Source organism: Amborella trichopoda, chromosome 3 (assembly GCF_054954075.1).
Source record: "Amborella trichopoda isolate Santa Cruz 75 chromosome 3, AtrichopodaSantaCruz75HAP2 v2.0, whole genome shotgun sequence".
NCBI classification, from domain to species: Eukaryota; Viridiplantae; Streptophyta; class Magnoliopsida; order Amborellales; family Amborellaceae; genus Amborella; species Amborella trichopoda.
This window is the reverse complement of record NC_142338.1, coordinates 24,785,694-24,802,745: the sequence shown is the minus strand read 5'-3', so window position 1 is coordinate 24,802,745 and position 17,052 is coordinate 24,785,694. Positions and strand designations below refer to the sequence as shown.

General features: G+C 42.3%; 1 long non-coding RNA gene across 1 annotated transcript; it reads right to left on the bottom strand.

Moving 5' to 3' along the window:
• Positions 1 to 8,599: 8,599 nt before the first annotated feature.
• Positions 8,600 to 16,369, bottom strand: LOC148782815 (uncharacterized). Its single transcript, XR_016052187.1, has 2 exons — positions 16,249 to 16,369; positions 8,600 to 8,807 (listed from the first exon to the last, which is right to left on the bottom strand). It is a non-coding gene; the product is annotated as an uncharacterized LOC148782815 (long non-coding RNA).
• Positions 16,370 to 17,052: the final 683 nt, after the last annotated feature.

The window sequence follows — 17,052 nt, the reverse complement described above, 5'->3', positions numbered from 1 at the left end:
GGGTGGAAATGGAGAAACTGTTCCACCAGCATTTCTATGAGGTCAAGAGAGTGGTTCAATCCATCGATCTTCTCACCGTGACCCAATATCCCGATGAGCCTGTGGATCAATTTATATCAAGGTGGAGAAATTTTGCCGCTCGTCATCCCAATCCCATGCTCTGAGAAGGAAGCTGTTCAAACTTGTGTGCGGAACATGCGACCTGAGATTTCTCTACATGTTGAGGCCTCCAATTCGACTTCCATGTCAGAGCTGATCTTCAAGTCGGTCCGCATAGAAAGTCTGTCACTCCACCATGGCGGGTCACGACAACAGTCTGTAAGCTCAGGAAACAATCGAGGCAAGCTCTCGGATTAATACCTGGGGAAACCAACAAAAAGGAGTGATCAGCATGGCTGTCACTGTAAGTGATCCAAAGAAAGCTCCCTCCCAAACTTTGGACCTCTCCAAAGGGGTAAACACAGCGAAAGCGACTCAAACAGGCAAGCAACAACAGTCGTACAACTGGGTACCCACACTTGCGAACATTAATCAGGATGATTATTGGACCATGCATAGGAACAAGGTCTACTCCTTTGAAAAGGAATGGGTCCTTGCACTACTTCGATTGTTACTGGAACAGAACATGATCGAGCTCCCAGAGACAAAGTTCCATAATCAAGCTGGACTCGATACCCAGGCGAACTACTGTGCTTACCATCGAAGGATTAACCACCCTACAAATGATTACTACAAGTTGGAAGACATAATCGAGGCCTTGATTCAAAAGGGCCAGATAAAGCTTAAAGAGCTAAAGAAGGCATTTGGGATGGCAGAAGCCTCTCATGTAGTAACAGTCAAAGTGGAAGACGAACCGCCTGATCTCCTTCGCACCTTGTTTGTTATGATGCTTCAAGAAGGCCTCATCACACCAAAGCTGGCAAAGCAGCCTCGATGCCTTGCTCAGGGAACTGAGAACCATTGGTGCCCGTACCATTAGATATAGGGACACGACTTGGGCAAATGCTTTAGTTTTCATGATATAATTGCAAAGAAAATATAGGGATGCCAAGAGTCTTGTAACATTCCACAAAGTGATTGCTAAGTCACTGCTCCACCGGCGCGAGAGGACCCTCCAACACAAGACCTGAGTAATGATGATTTAGATCTTACTAAACCCTCAACTTCCCAACCATGGAAAGTCTACAACGAGCGAAGCAGACTTAAGTCCTTAAGGTGAAAAGTAGTTCGTCAAGCTAGGGCAGTTTATAAACATAGTGAGACGGATCAACCACTGCCAATGAAAACCAAGAGAAGACGAGCACCCAGGGCTGCTCGCGGGAGAAAAAAAGACTGCTCAACTACTAATTGAGCATGAATTTCTCAGGACTCTTCCTCCATTGCCGACTTTGTAAGACTTCATCCCCCGGCATGATCTTCTTCACTTCCTTACCCCATCAAGAGGATGTACTCTAGCCATCCTCTTTTGTGAGTACGTCCAATGAGGGTGACGACATTAAAAGCACTCACAAATGGTCTAAGCAGGGGAAATATCTAAAAGACTTTCTGCATACGTCCAATGAGGGTGACGACATTAAAAGCACTCCCCAACGGTCTAAGCAGGGGAAAGACCTGAACGACAATTCTAGTGATGACGCAAAAAGCCGCCCCAGATCGATCTAATGAGGGGAAAGACCTTAAAAGTTCCTCACATACTGACCCTTCTCCTGCTTCTTCTTCTACTTCTCATCCTTCCTCTTTTATGCTTCCTGAAAGTACAAACTTGAAGTGTCTAGACTTCGAGGCCCTTGACAAAGTACTTGAAGGAACCAATATAAGCAAGACGCACAAGAGGCGGTTGAAAAAGATGCTGGCCCATGCAGCTGGATTTTTAACAGTTACTGATGCCCTAGCGGCTTAAGCTAAATCAGAGCCATCTTCTTCAGAGAAGCACATGAAGTCAAAACCAAAGATATCCCAATGGTCCCCTGAGCCTGACTTTGAACAGAGACTGAGAGAATCAAGGGGGCAAAGCTTTTATACTCAGGAAGCTTGCCACACGATACATGCCTATGAAGTATCAGCCAACGCGGGGCAAACACTGCAGGAACCCATGCAAAGACCGAGCAATTCATTTGAGGATGCTCCTGGCCCCACTATCACTGAATCTCAATTTCCATGTAACTATCAAGTCAAACTCCTACAACCTGATATGCTATCAATGTTTGAGGTTGACCCTTCTTTCCCTCAGTTCGAGAAAGGTGCAAAAATCATGACCTACCTCGGAACTTTATTGGAAGCAGATCAATCATGGGCATATACAAAATAAGGCATGGCACCCAAAATGTGAAACGAAACTTAATTTGCTAACTGAAAAATACTTGATCAATTGAGGGTTCAATATATCGTTTTGAACCTTGCTGAATTCAGCCAATAGTGACATACGTTCACAATTCGAAACATAACTTACAATCCAGCTGGAATTTCAAAACAATTTAAACATGCAACTTTTAGTAGGCATTAAGAAATTTCAAATGACTGTAATTTCAGAGCATATGGATCCCGTTTGACCAGCCAAAATTCATGGCCACAGAGACCAAAATTTCGAGTTTCTATAAGGTCTGTCAACAGTGACATACTGGAGCATTCTTGAGTATAGCTCTTCATCTACACAGACTTTGGGCAAGATTAAAACATTAAAATCATATAAGACTCATGCATCTATCAAATGGATGTGTCTTTGTGTCCTTTTGACTTGAATGGGTTAGGTAGAGTCTTAGTACAACAGGACCAATATTTCTGGAAATTATCACAGTCTGCTAACAACGACATACATGCATAAAATAAAACATATCTTCCAAACTATAAAGAATATCAACTGGGCACAAACATCAACCTCAAAGTAGACTCATAGATATTTCAAATAGTGGTGATTTCAGGCCAAATGGATATCATTTTCTTAGTCAAAATTTCATTACAATAACATGTAAAATCCCTGGAAAATCCCAATCCAGCCATGACATCCCTTCCAAAATATTCTCCTAACTTTACTCTATGAGGGATAACGACGTGAAACAAATTTTAGCTAGAAATAGACTCGCAAGAGTATCATCCCATAGAAATTTAGGGCCATCAAAAGGGATTTCAGTGTTCATTTTTATCATGCAAAAGAAGGCAAGCTTTCTAGAAAATGCAGTCACCATTTTTGCACATGCTTATACTCAACTAGGCTCGAACCATACTTTATTCATTTTCCTTGCTTATGGGTCTGCAAGGTAATGCTCTACTTGCCTTTTGTGTCCCCAAAGGTATTCCCAATCTCCTTCCACAGTCCCCTCCACCAAGCTTTCTCAAACTCTCTAACAATGGCACAAAGGGCTAAGCTTGAGCTTCAAAAAGTGAGGTGTATAGAGAGAAAGAGTGCTTTTGTACTCCAAAGGTGGGGAGGTGGCTTTCTATGTTCTCCAAGTGGTCTTTGCATGGAAGGAAGGTTGACATTTGGCTCACAAGGCAACATGCAGCCAACAGGTGGCCGGCTTGCTTCGTGCACGGCCTTGTCTTCTTGTCCCTTTGCCACGTGCACGCTTTCCCTTTTATCTTCCTCTTTCCTTCTGTCGCCACGTTTGCTCGCCACGTGGCACTCCGCTCTTCTTCCTCTATTGCCTCGTGCCTTCTTCTTTCTCTCTTTATCGTCGTGCGCCTAGTTCTTCTATCGTCGCGTGCCTTTTTCCTCTATCATCGCACACCTTCTTCGTTCTCTCCTTATCGCCACGCTTGCACACGCCCCTCTCTTCTTCTTCTTCTTCTTCTATCACCGCACGCACACTCGTGCAACACCCTCTCTCTCTTATTCCTTTGCTATGCGCTCTTCTTCCCCTATCTCCCCGCGGCAACGACTTCATCATGCTCCAGAATTTTGGGTCATTACATCATCCCCTCCTTAAAAATATTTTGTCCTCAAAATCGTGTCTCGATTAATTAAACAACTGGGGGTACTTATTCCGGATCTCATCTTCTTGTTCCCATGTTGATTCTTCCTTTGAGTGGTACTGCCATAGAACACGAACCAGGGTGATTTCTTTATTGCGCAAAACCTGCACCATCTGTCTAGAATCTCAATTGACTACTCGATATAAGTCAAGTCTTCCTTGACTGTTAATGGCTCATACTTCAAAACATGAGACGGATCAGGCTCATATTTCCTCAATAAAGACACATGAAACACATCATGGATATTTGTTAACTCATGTGGTAGGGCAAGCCGATAAGCCATACTTCCTACTCTTTCCTGAATCTCAAATGGTCCAATAAAACGTGGGCTCAACTTTCCTTTCTTGTTGAACCTCACAATACCCTTGGTCGGCGATACCTCTAGGAAAATCTGATCACCTACCTCACATTCAAGTCTTCTTCTTCAGTTACTGACACAACTCTTATGCCGACTCTGAATAGTTTTGAGCCTTTTCTGAATTAAAGCAATCTTTTCGAGATCACTTGCACAATTTTGGGACCTTACAGCCTTCTTTCACCGACCTCATCCTAGCAGATAGATGATTGACACTTCCTTCCATGCACAGCTTCAAAAGGTGCCATCTGGATACTAGCTTGGAAACAGTTGTTATAAAAACATTCTATCAAAGGCAAATGATTCTACCAGCTTCCCTTGAAATCAATAACACAAGCTTGTAACATTTCTTCTAGGGTCTGAATAGTTCTTTCTGATTGCCCATACGTCTGGGGCTGAAAGCAGTACTAAAAGTGAGTCTTGTTCCCAATGTGGACTGCAAACTGTCTCAAAATCTTGAAGTAAATCTAGAGTCCCTGTCGGACATGATACTGACAGATGTTCCATGTAATCTTATAATTTCTTTAATGTATAGTTGGGCCAATTTGTTCAAAGTATAAGTTGTGCGGACTGGTAAGAAATGAGCTGTTTTCTTCAGTCGGTCCACAATGACCTAAATACTATCATGTCCAGTACCTGTCCTGGGTAATCCGAAGAGAAAATCCATGGTAATGTGCTCCCACTTCCACTCTAGCACGGGTAGAGGTTGCAACAGTCCGACAGATTTTTGATGTTCAGCCTTCACTTGCTGACATGTTAAGTACTTGGAAACAACTGTGCTACTTCCTTTTTCATATCATTCCACAACAATTTTTTCTTCAAGTCCTGATACATCTTAATAATCCCTAGGTGCACAGTATGACGGGAGTGATGTGCTTTCCCTAAAATAACCCATTTCACGCCCTAAACATTCGGGACACAAACCTAATATTTAAATCTTAACAGACCATCCCCACTAACAGAGAAATTTCTTTTTTTCCTAGCTTTATTTCTTTGAGAATCTTCAAAAGTTGGGGATCCTCTTTCTGCGCTTTACAAATCTGTCGAAAGAGCTAGGGCTCCACCCTCATACTAGCAGTTATTCCTTCCCCAACACTAAGGGGCAGAGTTGGGTGCCACTCCACTGCATCTTCTATCAGTTTCATCTCTTGAGTCATCAGGTATGCTACTGACGCTAAGGGCTTCTGACTTAAGGCATCGGCCACCACATTAGTCTTGCCCGATTGGTAATTGATGGTACATAGTCATTCAACAGATCCATCCATCTTCTTTGTCTCATATTTAACTCTTTCTGAGAGAACATATACTTTAGGCTTTTATGATATGTAAATATCTTAAACTGGGCCCCATATAAGTAATGTCTCCAGATCTTCAAGGCCAATACTATGGCCACAAGTTCTAAGTCATGGGTTGGGTAATTTTTCTTGTATGGCTTCAACTTTCTGGAGGCATAAGTTATATCCTTCCCTTGCTGTATCAATATACATACAAGCCCTTTATGAGACCGTCAGTATAGACCACAAGGTCTTCGTTCCCTTCGAGTAAGGTCAATATTGGGGTCGTGGTCAGTCTCTTCTTTAGCTCTTGAAAGCTTACATCACAATTATCTGACCATTCAAATTTTACTTGTTTCTGAGTTAAGCGATTCGGGGGAAGCGCTATCTTTGAGAACCCTTCAAAAAAGCGTCGATAATAACCTGCCAGTCCCAGAAAACTACGTACCCCGGACACTTTTGTCGGCCTTTCCCACTTCAGAAAGAAGGGTCAACTGCGACCCCGTCCTTAGAAATAACATGTCCAAGGAAGGCCATACTAGAAAGCCAAAACTCGCTTTTCCCCAACTTAGCATATAACTTTTCCTTCTTTAGGGTCTGTAGGACCATCCCTGAGTGTTGTTCATGCTTTTCCAGATTCTTTGAATATATTGGAATGTCATCTATAAAACCACCACAAAATCATCCAAAAAGGCCAAAACACCCTATTCATCAAATCCATAAAAGCGGTCGGGGCATTAGTTAACCCGAACAGTATTACTAAGAACTCATAATGTCCATATCGGGTTCTGAATACGGTCTTAAGCACATCTTCTTCTTTGACCCGCAGTTGATGATAACCCAACCAAATGTCAATTTTAGAAAACACTTGAGCCCCTTGATGCTGGTAAAAAAGGTCATCAATTCTTGACAAGGGGTACTTATTCTTTACCATGACCTAGTTCAGCTGTCTATAATCTATACAAAGCCTTAAGGACACATCCTTTTATTTCACAAATAAAACCGGTGCACTCCCTAGTGACACACTAGGTCGAACGTATCCCTTCTCTAATAACTCTTCCAATTGCTCCTTCATTTTTTTTCAATTCAGCTGGGGCCATTCAATAAGGGGCTTTAGAAATGGGTGCAGTGCCAGGAACCACCTCTATTTCAAATTCTATCTCCCTGACTAGAGGCAGAGTGGTTAACTCTTGAAGAAAACTTCTGGATACTCCCTTACTATATCTCATCTAACTTTGACTGGGCATCTCGATCTCTACTACGTAAGCCAGATACTCAACACATTCTTTGACCAACAGATAGGAAGCCTGAAGAGCTGAGATAAGGTGCTTAGGGGAAACATCTTTAATGCCGACAAAATTCAATTCAGGCTGATTAAACCTTCTAAAATTTAAAGTTTTGTCATAACAATTCACTGTCTCATAATGAGCATACAACCAATCCATACGTAGAATCACATCAAAGTCTCGGATGTCTAATAGTAACAAGTCTATAAGTAGAACGCACCCTTCAAGCAAAACCTCACAGTGTTTATAAACAAGATCAGTCTCTATAGATTCCCCCATAGGTGTGCCTACAGTCAATGTTTAGCCAATAAGTGCACGTCTAACATTGATGTGGCATGCAAAGTGAGGTGGAAAAAAAGAGAGTGTGGATTCAGGGTCAATCAACACTTTAGCTTCCACATTACAAATAGAAAGCGTACCTTGAATCATAGAGGTGGACGCCTTGGCTTCTCGTTTCATAAGGGAAAACACCCGACCTTGAGTCTTTGGTCGGTCTCCTGGTCTCCTCACCGGACAATCCTTGATCATGTGGTCAGGCTTGCCACACCTGAAACATTTTCCTATCTTCCTTCGGCGCTTGGCCGCCAAGTGATTGTCCTTTCCACAATATGGACATATCGGGTGCTGCTGGTTCACTCTTACTTCTGCTTTCTTGATTATTATTTCCCCTAAAACTTGTCTTTGGGGGTGGTCAAGTCCTTCTTCCAAAACATCTAAACTGAGTCGGTCCCATCCTTCTCTTTCATGAACCGGGACCCCTTCATCTTCCCTTTTTATCTTCATGGCCAGATCCACGAGAGGGGAGAAGGTCTTTAAATTGGTCGATACTACCCCCCTCCTTATTTCTATCATGAGGCCTCTTTCCAACTTACTAGCCTTCCGCGCCTCAGTGTTAATGATGTGTTGCGCATATCTTGACAATTCAGCGAACTTGGCTGCATGTTGTTCTACAGATAGTCCCCCTTGTTGCAGCTCAATAAATTCCACTTCCTTTCTTTCTCGCACTAAGTCAGTGAAGTACTTCCCATTAAAGGCTTCTAAAAACTTTTCAAGTCACTTTTGTCCCTGACCTTTCCTAAGATTGCTTTACTGAGCCCCACTAGTGCTCAGCATCTCCGTCTAACCTGAAGGCCCCTAACTTAACCTACTGCTCGTCACTGCAAGGCAACACTTCAAGTATCTTCTCCTCCTTTCTTATCCATTGTTTTGCTTTTTCTACTCCCCCATCCCCTAGGAACGTTGGTGGCGCTAGTCTCCTCAACCCTTCCACTGTCAGTTTGATCCGAAGCAGGGGTAATCGGGGCCGGCATACTGTCTTTCATCATTTGAGTCATAGCCCCCAATGTTTTGAAGAATTCTCCAAGGGCTTTTGTATTCTTGTTACTAGAGCTCGCATTATTAGCACGCGTCCATGGCATCTTTGTCCTACAAAAGGAGCACTTCAGTCACTAGTCTACTCAAAACTATTCTAGAGGCACCTCTACAACATTCTAAGCCAAGAATCCAAACCTGGCTGTTCTTATACCATAATTGTCATGACCTCATCCCCTGATCCCTCCCATTCCCAACCGGAGGGTGACAAAGTGTGGGACCGCGACTGGAGGACGCGTACGTCACTCAGGTGAGAGTGCCATCAACACGTGTTATAATTATGGAATCAAAGCACACTATGAATAAAAAAAAAAAAACATAATCACATAGCCACAGACAGAGAAAAATTAAAACCATTATACAGATCCAGCCCTCAAAATTATTTTACAAAGGTTTAAGGCGCTAATGGCTCAATCAACAAAATACAATTCATCAAAATACATTGTGGCATAGCTACCAGACACCTACAGTCAAAAGATTCCTTGACAGAACTTGAGCTTCAAAGATATGCTACAACCGTCCAACAGTCGTCACGCGAGCTATCAACACTCACTATACAAAGAAGGGGAAAAAGAGGGGTATGAGCTAAATCCCAATAAGTAGGTCATTATTCATGTATTCTTGACTATTAGCATATATTTCATAATAAAGCCGATGGATTGTCAAAGACTGTACTAGCATAAAAAAGTAGACTCATGCATCAGAATATGTACACTAACAGTTTAAAGTGAGTATTGTTCAGAAGTCAAAGTATCTAATATTTCCTAGAATGACAGTTACAATGATAATTATCTCAGTCACAGTCAGTTAGTCATACAGAGTACTTAATTCAAATAGACAGAAACAGAATCAGAATAAGAAATAGAATCAGAAAAAGAATCAGGAACATAATCATTTACTCCTGAAGTAGATGTCACATTGATCAGGCTAAGCCAATCCTACAACTTGAAACTTCTACCCTCATTCGGGAGGGAGGACAATGACAAATGGAAGTCCCATTTGGTAGTATCCTCACTCACACACTAAATCCCCAGTGCGCTTTGGGGTTTTGATAGGCTGAGGCCTTGTAATACACGGCCCTCTCCTTGCGCCTTTAGGCGAGAGGGCGTTACACTATCAATGGAGGACCCAATGCATAGTGACTATAACAATTTAAGGGGCGTAACCCACCCTGTTATTTACAGTTATCTCCTGACTCCACTCCTATCATTAGAGTCGGGCAGAATCTAAACTTGTCGTCAAGACAGAATATCCACTACCAATGGAGGACCCATTGCGTAGTGGCCAGAACTCATATATAACAGAGTTCATATAACAGAAACAGAATATCCACTACCAATGGAGGATCCATTGCGTAGTGTCTAATAGTCACATATAACATAGTTCCATGTATATGCATGAATAACGTTCAACTTTTTTTGAATCACAAGCATGCTATTTAAATCACCTTGCAAAAGGGATTATGCTATGTTCAGAAAGAGGCATTGATGCATGACATGTGCACAATTCATGTGCAACTTAAAATTTATTGTTGTCCTTATCAATCATGAGCATATAAAAAATAAGGATTGCAACCCAAAATATAAAGGGAAATTCAATTTGCTAACTGAACAATACTTGATCAATTGAGGGTTCAGTATATCGTTCTGAACCTTGTTGAATTCAGCCAATAGTGACATACATTCACAATTCGAAACATAACTTGCAATCCAGCTGGACTTTCAAAACAATTTAAACATGCAACTTTTAGTAAGCATTCGGCGCTTTCAAATGGTTGTAGTTTTGGAGCTTAAGGACCCTGTTTGGCCAGCCAAATATCATGGCCATAGAGACTAAAATTCTGAGTTTCTATAGGGTTTGTCAACAGTGACATACTAGAGCATTCTTGAGCATAGCTCTTCATCTACACAGAAAATGGGCAATGTGAAAACGTGAAAATCATAGAAGACTCATGTATCTATTAAATGGTTGTGTTTTCGTGGCACTTAGGCAAAGTATTAGTACAACAGGAGCAATATTCTAGAAATTATCACAGTCTGCTAAAAATTACGTACATGCATAAAATAATACATATCTTCAGCAAGAATATCAACTGGACATAAACATCAACTTTAACCTTAAAGTAGACTCAGAGATCTTTCAAATGGTGGTGATTTGAGGCCAAATGGATACCATTTCTTAGTAAAAATCTCATTACATTAACATTTAAAATCCCTAGAAAATCACAGTCCAACCATGGCATCCCTTCCAAAATCATCTCCTAACTCTTAATATACGGGGGGTAACAACATGAAACAAATTTTAGCTTGAATTAGACTCACAAGAGTATCAACCCATATAAATTTAGGGCCATTAAAAGGGATTTCAGTGTTCATTTTTTATCATGCAAAAGAAGGCAAGCTTTCTGGAAAATGCAGTCACCATTTTTGCACATGCTTATACTTAACTACGCTCAAACCATACTTTATTCATGTTCGATGCTTATGGGTCTGCAAGGTAATGATCTACTTACCTTTTGTGTCCCCAAAGGTGATTCCAATCTCCTTCCACATTCCCCTCCACCAAGCTTTCTTAAACTCTCGGACAATGGCACATAGAGCTAAGCTTGAGCTTCAAAACGTGAGGTGTAGAGAGAGAAAGAGTGGTTTTGTACTCCAAAGGTGGGGAGGTGCCTTTCTATTTTTTCAAAGTGGCCTTTGCAAGAAAAGAAGGTTGACATTTGGGGCACAAGACAGCATGCAGCCAATAGATGGCTGGCTTGCTTCTTGCATGGCCTTCTCTTCTTCTCCCTTTTCCCCACGCGCGATTTCCCTTTTCTCTTCGTCTTTCCTCCTATCGTCGCTCGACACTCCTCTCTTCTTCCTCTATCACTGTACGCCTTCTTCCTTCTCTTCTTATCGCCACGCACGTTCTTCCCCTATCGTCGCATGCCTCTTTCTCTATCGCTGCGAGCGCACCCCCCTCTCTTGTTCTTTTTCTTCTATCGTCGCACGCACACTCACACGACACCTCTCTCTCTTCTTCCTTCGTCGCACACTCTTCTTCCCCTATCTCCTCACGGCAATGACTTCATCATGCTCAAAAAGTTTGGGTCGTTACAGAGACACTGGCAGTGTCGCCCAGCCTAGACTAGTGTCGCTCAAACCTTTTGGCCCCAAAATGGAATTTTCTATTTTGAGTGGATTTCTTACCTTTTTATGCGATTTTTGCCATGTTTAGTTGGGCAACACTAGGCGTGTCGCCCTGATCTGAGTCCCCAAAATTGGCATCTTTGATTGACGATCTGTTGGTTATGGAAACTTATCTTTTTTAACACATCTTTGACCCTCTATAAGATATCTTTTTGTGGCCATTTGGAGAGAGGAATTCTGAAAAAGATTGAAACCCTAGGAGAGATTCTTGAGAGACTTCCTCAGAGAAAGTTAAGCTTGAGAAAACCCTAACTCTAACCCTAAGCCTGAGCCTGAGAAAACCTAGACCTAGGGCACAAGAACTCTAGATCTAAACTATCCTTTGGGCACAACAACCCTTCTACACTAGAGATTTGATGGTAGACATCCGAATCAGAGAGGCAAAGAGGAGGCTGGTGCTGATACGGGCGAGCCTCCAAAGGCTCGGGAGTCCAGGGCCATCTGGGCTGGTCTGGTATTGTTTTCCTTATCCTTTCCTTCTTCTTCTTATTGTTTATTTTATTTTGATTAACTTGTATTAAAATGATATTTTGATGGTTGGGATCATGCTGGCTCTACGACAGATCTGAGAGCAGATATGCTCGTTTTGGGGCACATCTGGCCTCAAATCTTAATTCGATTTGTCCCACTTTCTCTACTACATATTTTTCATCAATTTAAGGTGTCAAGATCCGAGAGATCTTTGTCGGAAGATCTATCAGATTTTGCATTATAAACAAAACTAAATATACTTATCTACTCCAATCAAAACTCCCTAGATAGAATGTTCAACAAGTTCCACTTCGATTTGCCTAGCATCAAGTGGATTGGGTACAAGCTTCAGAGGTTAAGGCCTTAGGAGGGGGTTTATGGGCTTCGAGGGGTTTAATGGCTAAGGGGAAAAAAGGGGCAAGTGAAGATATGGAGACATGAGGAGGGAGAGAGAAAACCAAATTTATGAGTGGATGAGGGGTATATATAAGCTTGGGGGTGGAAGCAGGCATGTGCCACATGGCACTCAAGTAATCATGCACGAGGAGAGAGAAGGCATGCTTGAGGAAGACAATGATGGTGGTGGAAGCATGCATGTGCCACATGGCACTCAAGTGATCATGCATGACGAAGAGAAGGCATGCTTGAGGAGCACAATGATGGGGGTGGAATCATACATGTGCCACATGGCACTCAAGTGATCATGCATGAGGAGAGAGAAGGCATGCATGTGAGAGAAAGAGCATGAGAGGGGAGAAATACCCTAAGCCCACCAAATGCCACTCACGCCCAACTGCGCACTTATCCACCCGTGCTCCATGCACGCCAGCCTACTTACGCTCCACGCACACTAGCCTACCTGCATTCCACGTGTTCTCATCTACCTGTGCTCCATGTTCACTTGTTTACCCATGATCCATGCGCAGTCTCCAACCCGTGCTCCATGCACACTCGTCTACCCGAGTTCCACACGCACTCATCTACCTACGCCAAGCAGTGCACGCATCCACCTTCATTTCTTAGGAAAAGTCCCGGACCTTATAGTAAGATTGCTAAAAATAAAAAAATTAAGCATGGTGAAAGCCCGAAAAGGCACCATGAGTAAAAATGAAAGACGGGCATGGTCATGAAGCCATGAGTAAAAGTGTTCTAAAAATAGAAAATTGGGATGATAAAATTTCGAAAGGGTGCCATGAGTAAAAATGGAAATAAAAGATGGACGTGACATCGAAATCACTAGTAAAAGAGCCTCAATAAAAGAAGAAGTTGGTGAAAATCATCATGTGGCACCACTTTTATCCAGTTCAGGTGCAAATGCGAAAGGGCGCTTGGACGAATAAACTAGTTGATGTAATAGTCGATCAAAGGCGGCTTCAACCAATTACAGCAAAATTTTGGTGGTTTTAGGAATCAATAACCCTCATGGGTACCTTACCATCACGACAAAAAAGAGCGTAAGAAAGTCCAATAACTCGGGTCATCCTTGGTGAAGGTTCCCTGAAGATCCGAAGAACTATCAAGATGGAAAGTCAGGATAGCCATTTGTTGAAGAGATTCTCCAATCCAAGACATCAACCAAAAACAGGAAGAGCACGTCAACAATTCGAGATAGAAGTTCTTATAAGGACATTGCTTGCCTAATCCGGATCGATGCCCTAGTTTCAAGGGTAACTGTCTTACTAAGGCTCCCATTCCTGAGAGGTTTAGGCTTTCGGGATAGCCACCAAAGAGCCCCTAACTAAGCCCAGTATATTGGGTGTAAGCTCTGAAAGAGACCGCCTTATTAAGGCTCCCATTGCTGATAGGTTTAGACTTTCAGGATGACCACCAACGAGCCCCTGACTAAGCTCGGTGTATTAGGTGCATGCCCCCAAAGAGACATCCCCCTTGCCATCAGCCCAAATCCTAGTGAAGCAGTTCATATGCCCCATTAAGTGCTTTCCTTGGTTTTCTATCAAAAGCAAAATAGACAGACCAAAGGTTCTATGAAAAAGGGGAAAGAAGCCCTTAAAAGGCCACCGCCACTAGCCTCTCAAGAAAATATCAAACGTTCAGTGTAAAAGGGGAAGGAAACCCTTAAGAACGGTCCCCTACCACTATCCTTTCAAAGAAAAATTTGATGGATTGAGAAGGAAGTCTCCAAGCAAGGCCCCCGACTTCCAGACACATCTGGATTATGATAATATTGGGAATGAAGCCCTTAAGCAAAGATCCCAGTTATTGGAACCAAAAATACCATAGGATTGGGATCAAGCCCCAAAGCCACCCACCAGTTGGCTCATTAGGAAGTATTGTTGAGATGGAAAAGTAAGCTTTTCCACAAGGCACCCGATCAGCATGCTCCCCCAGAAAACAGATTCTAGCAGTATTGGGTTATTAAGCCCCTAAAAGGCCCCCGGTCTTTAAAATCCTCTTAGGTCATCCCTCAGGGAAGAAGCTTAGCATGGTCTTCCCCTAAATAATTGTGTTGATACCGATGATCGAGAATAAAAAGATTGTTGAAAGATAATAAAAGCGCCTTAGTAAGGATTTGAGAGAAGAGCTTTAGCGAGGTTTTGTTCTGAATGTTACACTTCTCGCTTCTCTTGAATAGTAGCATTCGGCAGGGAAAATTGTTATACGTAATTTTTGATGTACTTGTATCCTCGGTGCAAAAAAGGAGAGGACCGGTAGTAACCTGGTCTCGCCGGTGCCCAAGACACCACTAGACCACAGGAATACTATAATAATAAGCCTAAAATTGGGTGACCTCTAAAGAAGTATCAGAATGGCCTCAAAGAGGGTAGTTTTTTACACCCTAAGGACATCCACAAATTTTTGTCACGTTCAAATATGTTTTGATATGATCAGGATGAAACTTGGTTTTCAAATCTAGTTCATCTCATGCTAAAAATGGACCCTATAACTATAGCTTTATTTTCTGGGTCTCAAAACAATATCAAACCACCTCCATTGGATTCATAACGTCAAAAAATCTCCACATACCAAATTTTAGCTCAATTGGACCTCCGGGACCACTCTAAGCCTAACTTACCATAAAAAAGTGGGTTTTACACTGTTGCTGTGCAAGCACGGTAAACCAGTTTCCATTTATGGAAACTATGTTTTCTCATTTAAAGATGAATTTTAAATGCTCATAACTTTCTCATTTTGAGTCCAATTTGGTTAGATGCCTCAATCTCGCCCATGGGTAAAGGTGAACTGATGACTTGGCTCTGGGTTTGATATAGACCCGGGACCAGAGGTCGCTCTCTCATGATCTGTGTCAAGAGGACATGGGTAGGAATACCAACCTGTGAGAGAGGAATTAAGGTATGAGGTGGGACTTACCTCACTTGTGTCTATGACGCACTCGGGCTAACTCACATGGGCGCCCTCTTAGATCACGTTGGAATGCCCCTCGGACTTATGACAGGTTTGAAATCACCTCCTTTGGGTTATTTCTTCTTTTCCTACAATCACACACTCACACATTAAAATACAAGACAAATGGGTCTGAAGACTATCATACATCATTTTTGATGCACCTCAACCCTTCAATCAAATAAAGGAAGAGAGTCGGCTACAACCCAGTCACCGCAATGCACAAGACATAGCCGAGCAAAAAATAGTAGCCGTGGAAGAAATAAGCCTCGAATAAAGATGACCAAAGAAACGATGCCTACACGAACAAGAGTCGAAGCCTTATCCCCTCCACCGTGTGTATAGGAGCCAGATAGGCATGCTAAGCGACCATCATCACCTTAAGAAAAAGCCCGGACCATCACGAAGTAGGGCAGAGGCACGCCTTCTGTCGCACGGCCTCACCGAACCAATCAATGGCCATGGCGATCTCTAGCCACTCCTCGACGAGCCCGGAACTCCTTCCCTACAGCAGAAGAGTAGCCAAAGCCTCTAACACCCACGAAAAACTTCGACGCAATCCATCCCTCTGACGAATAAGCATGAAAGACAAGTCTCCTTCACGAAAAAGAAGAAAAGATCGCTTGAATCTATGGACGCCAAAATCTTCAGAAAGACATCTTAGCCCCTTGCATAGAGAACTCGGCCACGCGAAAGCTGGTACTAGGAAAGGAACTCTTCCAAGAAGAGAACACACGTCAAAAACAGCAAGCAACATGCATAGCAAGATAGAGAAAAGGCATGAGACCCAAGTGGTTAGGTGCCTCGATCTTGCCCTCCGGATCTGGATGATCGGGTCGCACGTGTCTCGAGTTTTAGGGGAGACTCGGGACGTTTTAAGATCAGTCTCTCGGGAAATTCGTTCGAAAACAAGGGCATGTATTACCAACCGATAAGAGAGGAATTTAAGGTCGTAAGGCAGAACTTACCACACGTGGGACCATGACACACTCGGGCTGGCTCGCATGGGCGCCCTCTTAAATCACGTTGGAAAGCCCTCCTGGCCTATGGCCGGTTTGGATTTGCCTCCCTTGACTTGTTTCTCCTTTCCTGCAAACACACACACATACACATATTAGAAGTACCGACAAGTGGGGCAAGGTCCCCACCTTGTTATAGGGCGAGCGCACACAATGAAACAACACATGACAGAAATGGGATGACAATAAAATATATGAATTAAAATAAAATTGGAAAATGAAACTAAATAGATGAGACTAAGATGAAGTGAAGTAAAATAAAATGAAAGGGATAAAATAAAGTAAGATGCGATGATTAAAATGAAGTAGCTAAATAAAATGAGTAACTAAAATAGGAGTCAAATAAAATAAAATCAACAATGGAATGAACAAAATAAAATATGGGAAAATAGAATGGAATGGTTGAGGTAAGGGGATTGAGCACAAGCTAAAGATGGATGGATGAGGTTAATTTGACTGACAAAAATAATAAAATAAATAAAGAGGGGTGGGTGGGATAAATATTAGATGGTTTAATAAAATAAACATTAGCTACGAGAGGAGGAGTCAAAAAAGTATCATAAGATAAAACAAAAAAAATGCGTGAGTTGAGAGAGAAGGAACGTTTTTTTTTTTTTTTTTTTTTTGTGGGACCCTACGTGCATGGAAGAAGAGGTAATGTATTTGAGCAAAAAAAAAAAAAAGTGTATTGATGATGGAAGAGAACGTTATTTGGGTGCTTTAAGGTGCATAACAAAAAAGATAGGACATTAA